The 10,000-nt window shown below is 48.9% G+C and overlaps 1 protein-coding gene across 5 annotated transcripts in view; it reads right to left on the minus strand.

Annotated features, from left to right (window-relative positions):
- The window catches only part of LOC113807056 (kelch-like protein 5), a 408,426-nt gene that overhangs the window by 385,425 nt on the left and 13,001 nt on the right, over positions 1-10,000 (minus strand). For 2 of the 5 annotated variants that reach the window (XM_070128941.1, XM_070128940.1), the window contains exon 1: positions 1-1,135. This exon is cut by the window's left edge and continues 693 nt beyond it. The exons of 2 other annotated variants lie outside the window; for them this stretch is intronic. The gene's annotated coding sequence lies outside the window, so the exon portion shown is untranslated. Of the gene's footprint in view, positions 1,136-4,144; positions 4,228-10,000 lie in introns of those variants that run through there. One more of the 5 variants, XM_070128942.1, reaches the window with a different exon arrangement.

The raw sequence follows: 10,000 nt of genomic DNA on the forward strand, positions 1-10,000 counted from the left end.
GCACCAAGACGAAGCAGAGGCTGCCTCGTGGCGCCGGAGCGAAGGGAGGCTGTCTGGTGGCGACGGACCGGAACAGGGCTACCGTGCGGCGCCTGGCGATGATGCCGACTGAAGCAAGTACTCTCTGACGGCCAAAGATAAGACTAGGTCCTGCTTAATGGCGCCGGGTAATGGCGGTCCTGCTTAATGGCGCCGGACAGGAAGGAGTACTTCCCGGAGGCGTCGACTGCGGCGGAGACCGTTGGTTGGCGCCGGGATGATATAAGTATTATTTCAACTGAAGTTCGCTCAAAGCACTAATAGCACGATGGTGTCAGGGGCGTACAGGTACCGGTGGTTATTTCGTGGACCTGTGCAGAAGTCTACGGACCAGCTGCGCCACAGTTCAATTACTACGCCTGGACAAGCTAGCTGGGATTAGCGAGGCAGCGTTGATGCGGCACACTTTCTCTACTGCCGGCAGACATGCACACTAGCTTAATGTCATAAATTCGGTTTTTCAGAATTTCATTTATATGACGTCCATTATCATAGGCTTCTGTCGTTGATCAGAGTTTTTTTTTTTAATGAGCAACTGGACGAGAAAATGTCCCTATTAGTCATCACACTGCAAGGTCTCCTTTCGCTTCTGTTCCAAAGTCAATGCGTTGCATAACTCCTCCTCCTCCTCCGCATACAGGCGTTTGGATAATACGCAGGAATGCAAGCGCTACAGTGATAGAGAGTGATAACACGTCACTATTCCCAGAGGCCATTAGCACGAGTGTACATGTAACAATCAATGCCTTAAACCCCAACAAGCAAGTCTCCAGGATCCCTTTATGCTCTGGATCTGGAGGAAAGGGCGGTTTTCTTATCCGTTTACTTTCCACCATCAATTAAACTCGTTCCTCGTCAATTAAATTCGTTTCTCGCCACGCGCCGCTTTATCAATATCAATACTCAGTCTCTGTCACAACAGTTTGCTACCGGGGGCATGAGTAATCCATAAACGTTGAAGCTTCCCCTCGACGCACGAACGAACTGGCGAACTGACGGAGCACGCAAGCACCTGCTCGCTCGCACTCGGTTTCGCTCTCTCATTTCCTCTCTTTCTCTTTCTTTTTTCTTTTCTCTTTCTCTCCCTCCCTCCCTCTCTTTCTCTCCCTCCTTTGCTCGCTCTCTTTCTCTTTGAGACTTTCTTTCACTCTCGTCCTCTCCCACTCTCGCCCTCTCTCTCCCACTCCCTCTCCCTTTACCCCTCTCTCCTCTCCCTTTACCCCCTCTCTCCTCTCCCTTTACCCCTCTCTCCTCTCCCTCTACCCCTCTCTCCTCTCTCCTTCCCCTCCTCTTTCCCTCTCCCCCTCTCTCTCATCCATGTTCAAATGGACGCACGCAAACAAACAAACACACGCGCGCAAATAAGCTATCGAACACGCCTTCTCTCACAAGCACGCATGCAAACAGGCAATTACCCAATCATGCTCATGCTCTCTCTCTCTCTCTCTCTCTCTCTCTCTCTCTCTCTCTCTCTCTCTCTCTCTCTCTCTCTCTCTCTCTCTCTCTCTCTTTCTCTCCACCTTCTTCTGTCTGCCTCTATCTCGCCTCTCTCTCACACACACGCACACCTTGATACCAACACGAACGCAAACACGCACGCGCGTGCGCTCCCGTCTTTGGTGGACACGAGCAACCCGACGGATGGACCAGAAGATCTATCACACCGAGACGAATCCGCCAATCAAAACACAGATTAGAGGCCGGCGTGGTATCGACTGGTCGGGACATCTCGCGCGCTCTCCACACGAGCCTCCCTCCTCCTCCCTCCCCCGTCCGCCGCCCCTACCACCCCGACTCCAATTCGCTGGCTTGCTCTCTCTCTCTATACCCTGCCTGCTTGCTTGCCTGTCTTATCTACAACTGTATTGTTATTGCTCTTTGCTCGCACCCCCTCCCCCTCCCCCTGCCTCCCGCTCCGTGCCCCCGAAGACCCAAGGACCCCCCCCCCCCGCCCCCTCCCTCTCGCTGGGCAACACACGCACTCACCCGCGCAATAGACACACTAACATGCATGCACCCTTCTGCTGTCATTCTCTCCTTATCTATGCTTCCTTCATTCTGGCAATCCCTTCCTTCTTCTTCTTCTCCTCTCTTCTCCCTCGCATCTCTTTTGTTTTCCTCTCTCTCTATTCCTTTGGTCTTTCTGTCTGTCAGTCTCTCTCTCTCTTTCTCTTTCGATATTCTTTTCCAATTTCCTTTGTTCTCGGGCATTCCTAACCCCCTCCTCCTTCATTCTCTCCTCCCCTCCTTTCTTGTGCAATCTTGTTCTTCTGTCGCTAAGTCCTTTCTTTCTTCTCTCTTCTTTTCATCGTCGATTTTATCTTATTTTTTCTGTCACACCTAACTTTCCTTTCATTCTTATTCTCTTGTACTTTCTTTCTCTCTCTCTCTCTCTCTCTCTCTCTCTCTCTCTCTCTCTCTCTCTCTCTCTCTCTCTCTCTCTCTCTCTCTCTCTCTCTCCTCCGCTGTACCTTCCAATCTCCCTTCTGCATCTCGCTCTCCCTCGTCCTCTTTGCCCTCTACCTCTCCTCATTCCTTCCCCTCCCCTTCCCCTCGTCATTCTCTTCTCTCTCTCTCTCTCTCTCTCTCTCTCTCTCTCTCTCTCTCTCTCTCTCTCTCTCTCTCTCTCTCTCTCTCTCTCTCTCTTCCCTTCGTATTCACTCCCTTTCTGCCGAGTCTTCTTCTCCCCTCACTTTACACACACATCTATCCCCTCGCAGTCGTTTTCACCCGTCTATCCCCCTCCCCCCTCGCGCCATCCTTCCCTCTATCCTTCCACTGACCCTGTCTATCCTACTACCCGTCCCATCTCGCAATATTGACGTTGTACGGAAAGAAGGCCGGGGCTGGGGAAGGTATTGAGAGTGTGGGGGGGGGGGATGAGAGGTGAGGGGGGGGGGGGAACAACCTTTGTTTACATGTGTTTAGGTTGTTCCCCCTCCTCTCCTCTCCCTTCTATTTCCTCTTTCCTTGCCCCCCCCCTTCTCTCTTCTCTCTTCTTCTTTCCTCTCTTCTTTTTTAATCTTTCTCGTTTCCTTCCTCAACCTTACTCTTACACAACGAAGTTACTTAAGGAGTTTCTCATTACAGGTGAACTAGAAGGCATTGCTTCCGTTTTTCGTTATATCTCCCCCGCCCCTTGACCCTCTGTTCTCCTCCCCTCATACTTATTTCTCCACCTTCTTTTCCTCTTCCTTCTCCTCCTCCTCCTCCTCCTTCTTCTTTTCTTCTTCTTTCTCCTCCACCTCCTTTCAATCCTCTTCTTTCTTCCCCATCTTTGTTTATTTCCCCCTTCTCGCCTCCCCCTCCTCCCCCACTCCCGTCTCGCCGCTCACCCCCCCCCCCCCCCGGGCCCTGCACGTGGTCGTGGCTTGCCTGGATTTTCCCTACACAGGTAACCCTCCGCAGCCAGGGAGGATATAATTAGCTGCTGAGGAGCACACAACAGAGGAGGAGGAGGAGGAGGAGGAGGAGGAGGAGGAGGAGGGGGAGGAGGTGGAGGAGGAAGAGGAAGAGGGGGAGGAGGTGGAGGAGGAGGGGGAGAAGGAGGAAGAAGAGGGGGAGAAGGAGGAAGAAGAGGGGGAGGAGGAGGAGTAGGTGGAGGAGGGAGAGGGGGAGGAGGAGGAAGAGGTGGTGGAAGAGGAAGAGGAGAAGGAGGAGTAGGAGGAGTTAGAGGTAGAGGTGGAGAAGGAGGTGGAGTAGGGGGAGGAAGAGAAGGTGAAGGTTGAGCAGAGGCGGGGGAGGAGGAGGAGGAGGAGTAGGTTGAGCAGAGGAGGTAGAGAACGCAAGGATGAGGAGAAAAGCGACCGTGGCGAAGTAGGAGGATGAGGTGAAGGAGGACTGGGTGGGGAGTGGGAGATAATGAGGGGAGAAGAGGGGCGAAGGGGTGACCGGTGTTCTCCAGGTGGGCTTCGAGCACAAAAGGTTGCACTTCCTCGACACTTCCCTGGCCGTTGTCTCTCCCCGATTCCCTTCCACATCTCCCCTGGGCTGCCCTCCCCCCCTCTCCCTCCCCCTGGATTCGGACTCGCTCCAGGGATCCGTCCGCGGCGCCCGGGAGAGGGAGGAGGCGCCACACGAGATAACACGGCACGGCACTACGCACTGGCTGGCGAGGAGGCGCACGGCAGCGGGACACAGCACGGACTAAGCACGGCGAGGTTATGGCGGCAGGCTCGGGTGCTGGCAACATGCTCCCCCCCTGGAATGAACTCCAGTCCCGGCTCGCGATTCCCACTCCGGCAAAAAACGGCGCGCTATATGGCAACACCACACGGAGAAATTCATTCTCTCTCGATCTTCGCGAAAGCCTCCGCGCCTGCCGCTCCGAGGGCCAGCCATCGAGGGCTCGGGTGGCCCATCGGCTCACCTGTGACGGGCGTGGGTACCTGCACCAATTTCCGGGGAAAAGAATGGTCACCGAATCGATAAATAAAGGGGAGATAATCCCGAGCTGGAACCTCGTGTTGGACTATGGGGGTCGGTGGCGTGGTTGCCGAACGCGGCCAGATTCCAATTCCAGCCGCTCGTACCGTGTCTGTTTTAAAGCTCGTGCACTGGTTCTCCTGCCTCGACACAGACACAGACACACGCACATGCACGCACATAACAAAGAAGCCTGGACTGTGCGGTGGATTCTGGTGACAAAATGCCTACTGTTCGTGGGACAACAGAGGTTCGGTACTTTGTCTACGTGCAAGGAGGAGTTTGTTCCTAGGATGTCTTCTGTCTGTCTGTCTGTCAGTGCCACTCCATTCGTCTCGCTGTCTGCCTATCTTTTTACTCATTTTTGTACATGCTGTACAGCATTTCAGATGTATTTTGGGGAAAATAGGTACCTCATACTCACGCGCAAGCGCATGTGCTTCGGAGTACATATGTGTCTCTTTAAAAGAGAGAGAGAGAGAGAGAGAGAGAGAGAGAGAGAGAGAGAGAGAGAGGGAGGGAGAGAGAGAGAGAGAGAGAGAGAGAGAGAGAGAGAGAGAGAGAGAGAGAGAGAGAGAGGTGGGGGGGTAGATTATGTGTATAAGCAGATGAGTGAGGCTATGATGAGGTGAACTAACACAGCGTAAATTAATCAGAAGCGAGCGAGTACATTACCAAGACAATGCGAGGGAAGCTAACGAGTGAATGTAACAGGAAGTCGATTAATTAGTGACTGAGTGAGCGCATGAGGTTCTTTGTTGGCGCGGATGTTTCCAGGATAGTGGTAAGCGTCTCTATAAGTTTATATAATGAACATGTTAGCGTCTGGCCATATTAACTGCTTTGTGTTGGCGTGCGTTACTTTGACTGCTTGGTGTGAACTTAATGCTTACAAGATTCTTTGTGTAAAATGGATGTGTTAAAGATTCTTTGTGTGAACTGAATGTGTACAAGATTCTTTGTGTTCTTTGTGTGAACCGAATGTGCACAAGATTCTGTGTGTGTTCTTTGTGTGAACTGAATGTGTACAAGATTGTGTGTGTTTTTTGTGTGAACTGAATATGCACAAGATTCTGTGTGTGTGCTTTGTGTGAACCGAATGTGCACAAGATTCTTTGTGTGTGCTTTGTGTGAACCGAATGTGTACAATATTCTGTGTGTGTTCTTTGTGTGAACCGAATGTGCACAAGATTCTTTGTGTTCTTTGTGTGAACTGAATATGTACAAGATTATTTGTGTGTGCTTTGTGTGAACCGAATGTGCACAAGATTCTTTGTGTGTTCTTTGTGTGAACCGAATGTGCACAAGATTCTTTGTGTGTGCTTTGTGTGAACCGAATGTGTACTAGTTTCTTTGTGATTTGCATGTGTGTTCCTTCAGTATCCAGTGTCCCTTTAGGTGTATCTGTACAGACGTCCCTTGTTCCTTTGTCTGTACCCTGCGCGTTCCTTTGAGATCGTGTACATGTTCTTTGTTTTCATACATAGAATTTTGTAGGGCGTGTAGGTTTCTTTGTCTATCTGTGTATGTGAGAATAAGTGAGAAAGTTCCTTTGTTAACATTTCGTATATGGGGGCAGACGCGTCCAAATGTGTTCTCATATCAATTACCCGAAAATGCGTTCATTAAATGTTTTATTAGTTTAAACTTTCATCTACAACATAAGCATCGATGTGTTCATGCACTTCAATCGTGAGACTGCAGTGCGTTAACGGTAACATATTGATATCAGTGTTATAAATGAGTGTCTAAATGAACAAAACATTTAATAAACACGTTTCCACGCAGTTGGTCTCAACAACTTTCGACAAGCATGTCTTCATATATATATATATATATATATATATATATATATATATATATATATATATATATGTGTGTGTGTGTGTGTGTGTGTGTGTGTGTGTGTGTGTGTGTGTGTGTGTGTGTGTGTGTGTGTGTGTGTGTGTGTGCATACATACATACATACATACATACATACACACACACACACACACACACACACACACACATACATACATACATACATATATATATATATATATATATATATATATATATATATATATATATATATATTTCTCTGTGTATATATTTGTGTATTCTTTTGTCAACACGGCTCAGGGTACTTTTACACATGTGTACTTTAACTTGCATTACAAATACGTTTCTTTGTCTGAACAAGTTAAGACGTTTCTTTGTGTATCTGGATGATCGTTTGGGCGCGCACGTGGCTATGTGCTGGAGGGGAGGGAAGGGGAGGGAAGGGGAGTCATAGGGGGGAGAGGGGGGTGGGTGGGTTCTCCAGCTGTTTCGTCTGTCGTCTTTGTTTTGCTCTCGTCAACGTCTGGCTCGTGAGGACGACGCGCCATCGTATTCAAACGACTAGCCTCGTCCCTCGCACGACTGCCCGCGTGATCGTCCCAGCGACAGCGAGACGAGCGGTCTTCCCTCCCCGCTGATTTCGACGTGGAAAACCTCCCGACGCGGCCCTGCAGCGGAGCGCACTCGAGCGGGAGTATGGATCTGCTCACTTATGCATGTACTTGGGGAGTACATCTATCTTTATATCTCGCGCGTGCATACTGCTTATCGTCCGTGTGTGCCGTGCGTGTGGAGGGTGCACGTACAGGCTCCAGGCGTCACTGCACTGTATCAATATCTAATACACCTACCACACTGCAGTAGTGCCTAAAATCGCGTGCACTGTGCGTCTGTGGTGTTAAGGATCCGTTTCTCCCCCATCCCCCTACCCCTACCCTTTTCCCCTCACCTATCCCCTGCCCATTTCCCCCCTCTACCCCTGCTCCTTCCCCCCTCTACCCCTGCTCCTTCCCACTACCCCCTGGCCCTTTCCTCCTATGCCCTGCTCGTTTCACCCCCCTTCCCCCTGCCCATTTCCCCTCCACCTACCCCCGCCTATTTGCCCAGCTACCCCTTCCCCTTTCACTCCCTACCCTCTGCCCATTTCCCCCCAACCCCCGCCCCTTCCCCCCCTAACCCCTAAGGGGTCAGGCCGCGACGGCGTGGCGAGGGGGTGAGGGGGGCGAGGAGGAAGTATTCGGCCTTGAGTGCCATATTAGTGCTGGATACCTTGGTCAACAGTTATCAGTCCCTTGTGCAGCGTATGACCTTCCTGAGCCTGCGCTGAGTTTTAAGCTTCAACAACCCCCCCCCCCCCCTTCTCCATCCCTCCACCCTCACCTCCGGCCCTACCGAACACGCAGCCTTCCACCCACACGTCCACTCACACCTCCCGCCCTTCCAAACACGCATCTTTCCACCTTTCGCAGCCTTCTTCCCACCTTAATCTCCACCTTCTCCTACTCACACCCTCACCTCCAATTCCACCCTCCATTCCTGCCCTTCCAAACACACATCCTTCCACCTCCACCCTCTCCACCTCCACCCCTACCAAACACACATCCTTCCAACTCCATCCTCTCCACCTTCACCTCCACCTCCACCCCTCCCTTTCTGCCCTTCCAAACACACATCCTTCCACCTTCACCTCCACCCTCTCCATCCTCCCTCCTTCCACCTTAACCTCCACCCTCCCTTCCTGCCCTTCCAAACACTCACCCTTCCACCTCCTCCACCTGTACTCCACCTCCACGCCAACCAAACACACATCTTTCCACCTCCACCCCTTCCAAACACACATCCTTCCACCTCCTCCACCTGTACTCCACCTCCACCCCAACCAAACACATCTTTCCACCTCCACCCCTTCCAAACACATATCCTTCCACCTTCTCCACCTGCACTCTGACCTTTTCTCGGCGTCTCCTACATGACAAAGAAGCGACGCTTGTATGACGGGGAGGGGAAAAATCGCCTGGCTTCCCTATCGTTGGCGAAACATGCTTCAGATCTGAATGAAAAACGCGGATTGTTGGAGAGGCGTTTACCCCCCCCCCAAAAAAAAAAAAACACAACAATAATAATAACAAAAACAACAATAATAACAACAAAAACAATAATAATAATAATAATAATAATAATAATAATAATAATAATAATAATAATGATAGTAAGAATAACAATAATAATAATAATAATAATAATAATAATAATAATAATAATAATAATAGTAGTAGTAGTAGTAACAATAACAATAACAATACTATCAATAATGATCATAATAACAACAAAAATAAATAAATGAATGATGATAACAATGATGATGCCTACGACGATGATGACGACGATAATGATAATGAAAATACGTTTCCCCTTAACTTTACTCTTTTAACTTTTTAACGTTAAAAATTTTCCTACTGATCTGCCTCACCTGACAAGAAGGAAACACAAGAAGAGAGCGAGAAAGAAAAAGAAAAAGAAAGAAATAAATAAAGAAAGAATAAAACGACAAGCACATTAAACATGTGGAACTGAAAAACGAATGACTTTTGCTGTTGTATAAGAGAGTCAAACGGTTTAAGTAAAAGAAAAAAAAAAGGAAAAACTAAATATTTACCTGAAAGAATGAGAAAATAAAAAGAAATAAAAAATAATAACGATTTAACAAAAATAAAAATAAAATAGAGAGAGAGAGAGACAGAGAGAGAGAGACAGAGGGAGAGAGAGAGAGAGAGAGAGAGAGAGAGAGAGAGAGAGAGAGAGAGAGAGAGAGAGAGAGAGAGAGAGAGAGAGAGAGAGAGAGAGAGAGAGAGAGAAGAAACAACAACAACGATTTAACTGAAAAAGAAAGAAAAGAAAGAAAAGTTAACTAAAAGAAGAAAAGAAAAACGAAGGAAAAAAAGAAAAGAGAAAGAAAAAAAAGAAAGAAAGGAAAAAATTAACTGAAAGAAGGAAAAAAAAATAATAAAATCTAGGCATCTGAAAGAAGAAAAAAATAATAAAAAATAAAATAAAATCTAGGCATCAACAAAAGCCCATAAACACGCTCTGCCGCCCTCCCTCCGGCCTGCCTCATGACCAATCCACCCAATCCAACGAGCTTTTAATTGCCGTCGTAAATAAGCAACACTAAAAACAATGGATTCACGTAAAGGCTAGGGGTGGGGGAGGGGGTGGATAGGGGGTGGGGGGAAGGAGGTGCAAAGCGGGCGTGCGGGCGGGCGTGCGGGCGTGCGGGCGGGGCGACGGATCGACACCCGCACGTAAAAGACATCGGGCCGGAAGTTACGGGAATGGAATAACATCCCTCGGGAACAATAAACACCCGGGATCCTTTTCCGCTCGCGTGCTGATCTCCTCGTCTCGTCTTCGTCTTCGTCTTCTCCTTCATTTTCATCCCCCTTCTCCTTCTTCTTGGCCTCCTCCTTCTCCTTCTTTTTGGCCTCCTCCTTCTCCTTCTTCTTCTTCATTTGCTTCATCTTCGTCTTTTCCTTCATTTTCATCTCCTTCTTCTTCTTCTTCTCCCTCATCTCCTCTTCCTTCTTCTTCTTCTTCTTCTCCTCCTCCCCCTTCTACTCCTTATCCTTTTCCTTCTCCTCTTCCTCATCATCATCGTCATCTCCCTTAACTTCTTTTTCTTCTCACTTATCTCCTCCTTCATCTACTCCCCCCC

This window comes from Penaeus vannamei, chromosome 13 (genome assembly GCF_042767895.1).
Source record: "Penaeus vannamei isolate JL-2024 chromosome 13, ASM4276789v1, whole genome shotgun sequence".
Lineage (NCBI taxonomy): Eukaryota > Metazoa > Arthropoda > Malacostraca > Decapoda > Penaeidae > Penaeus > Penaeus vannamei.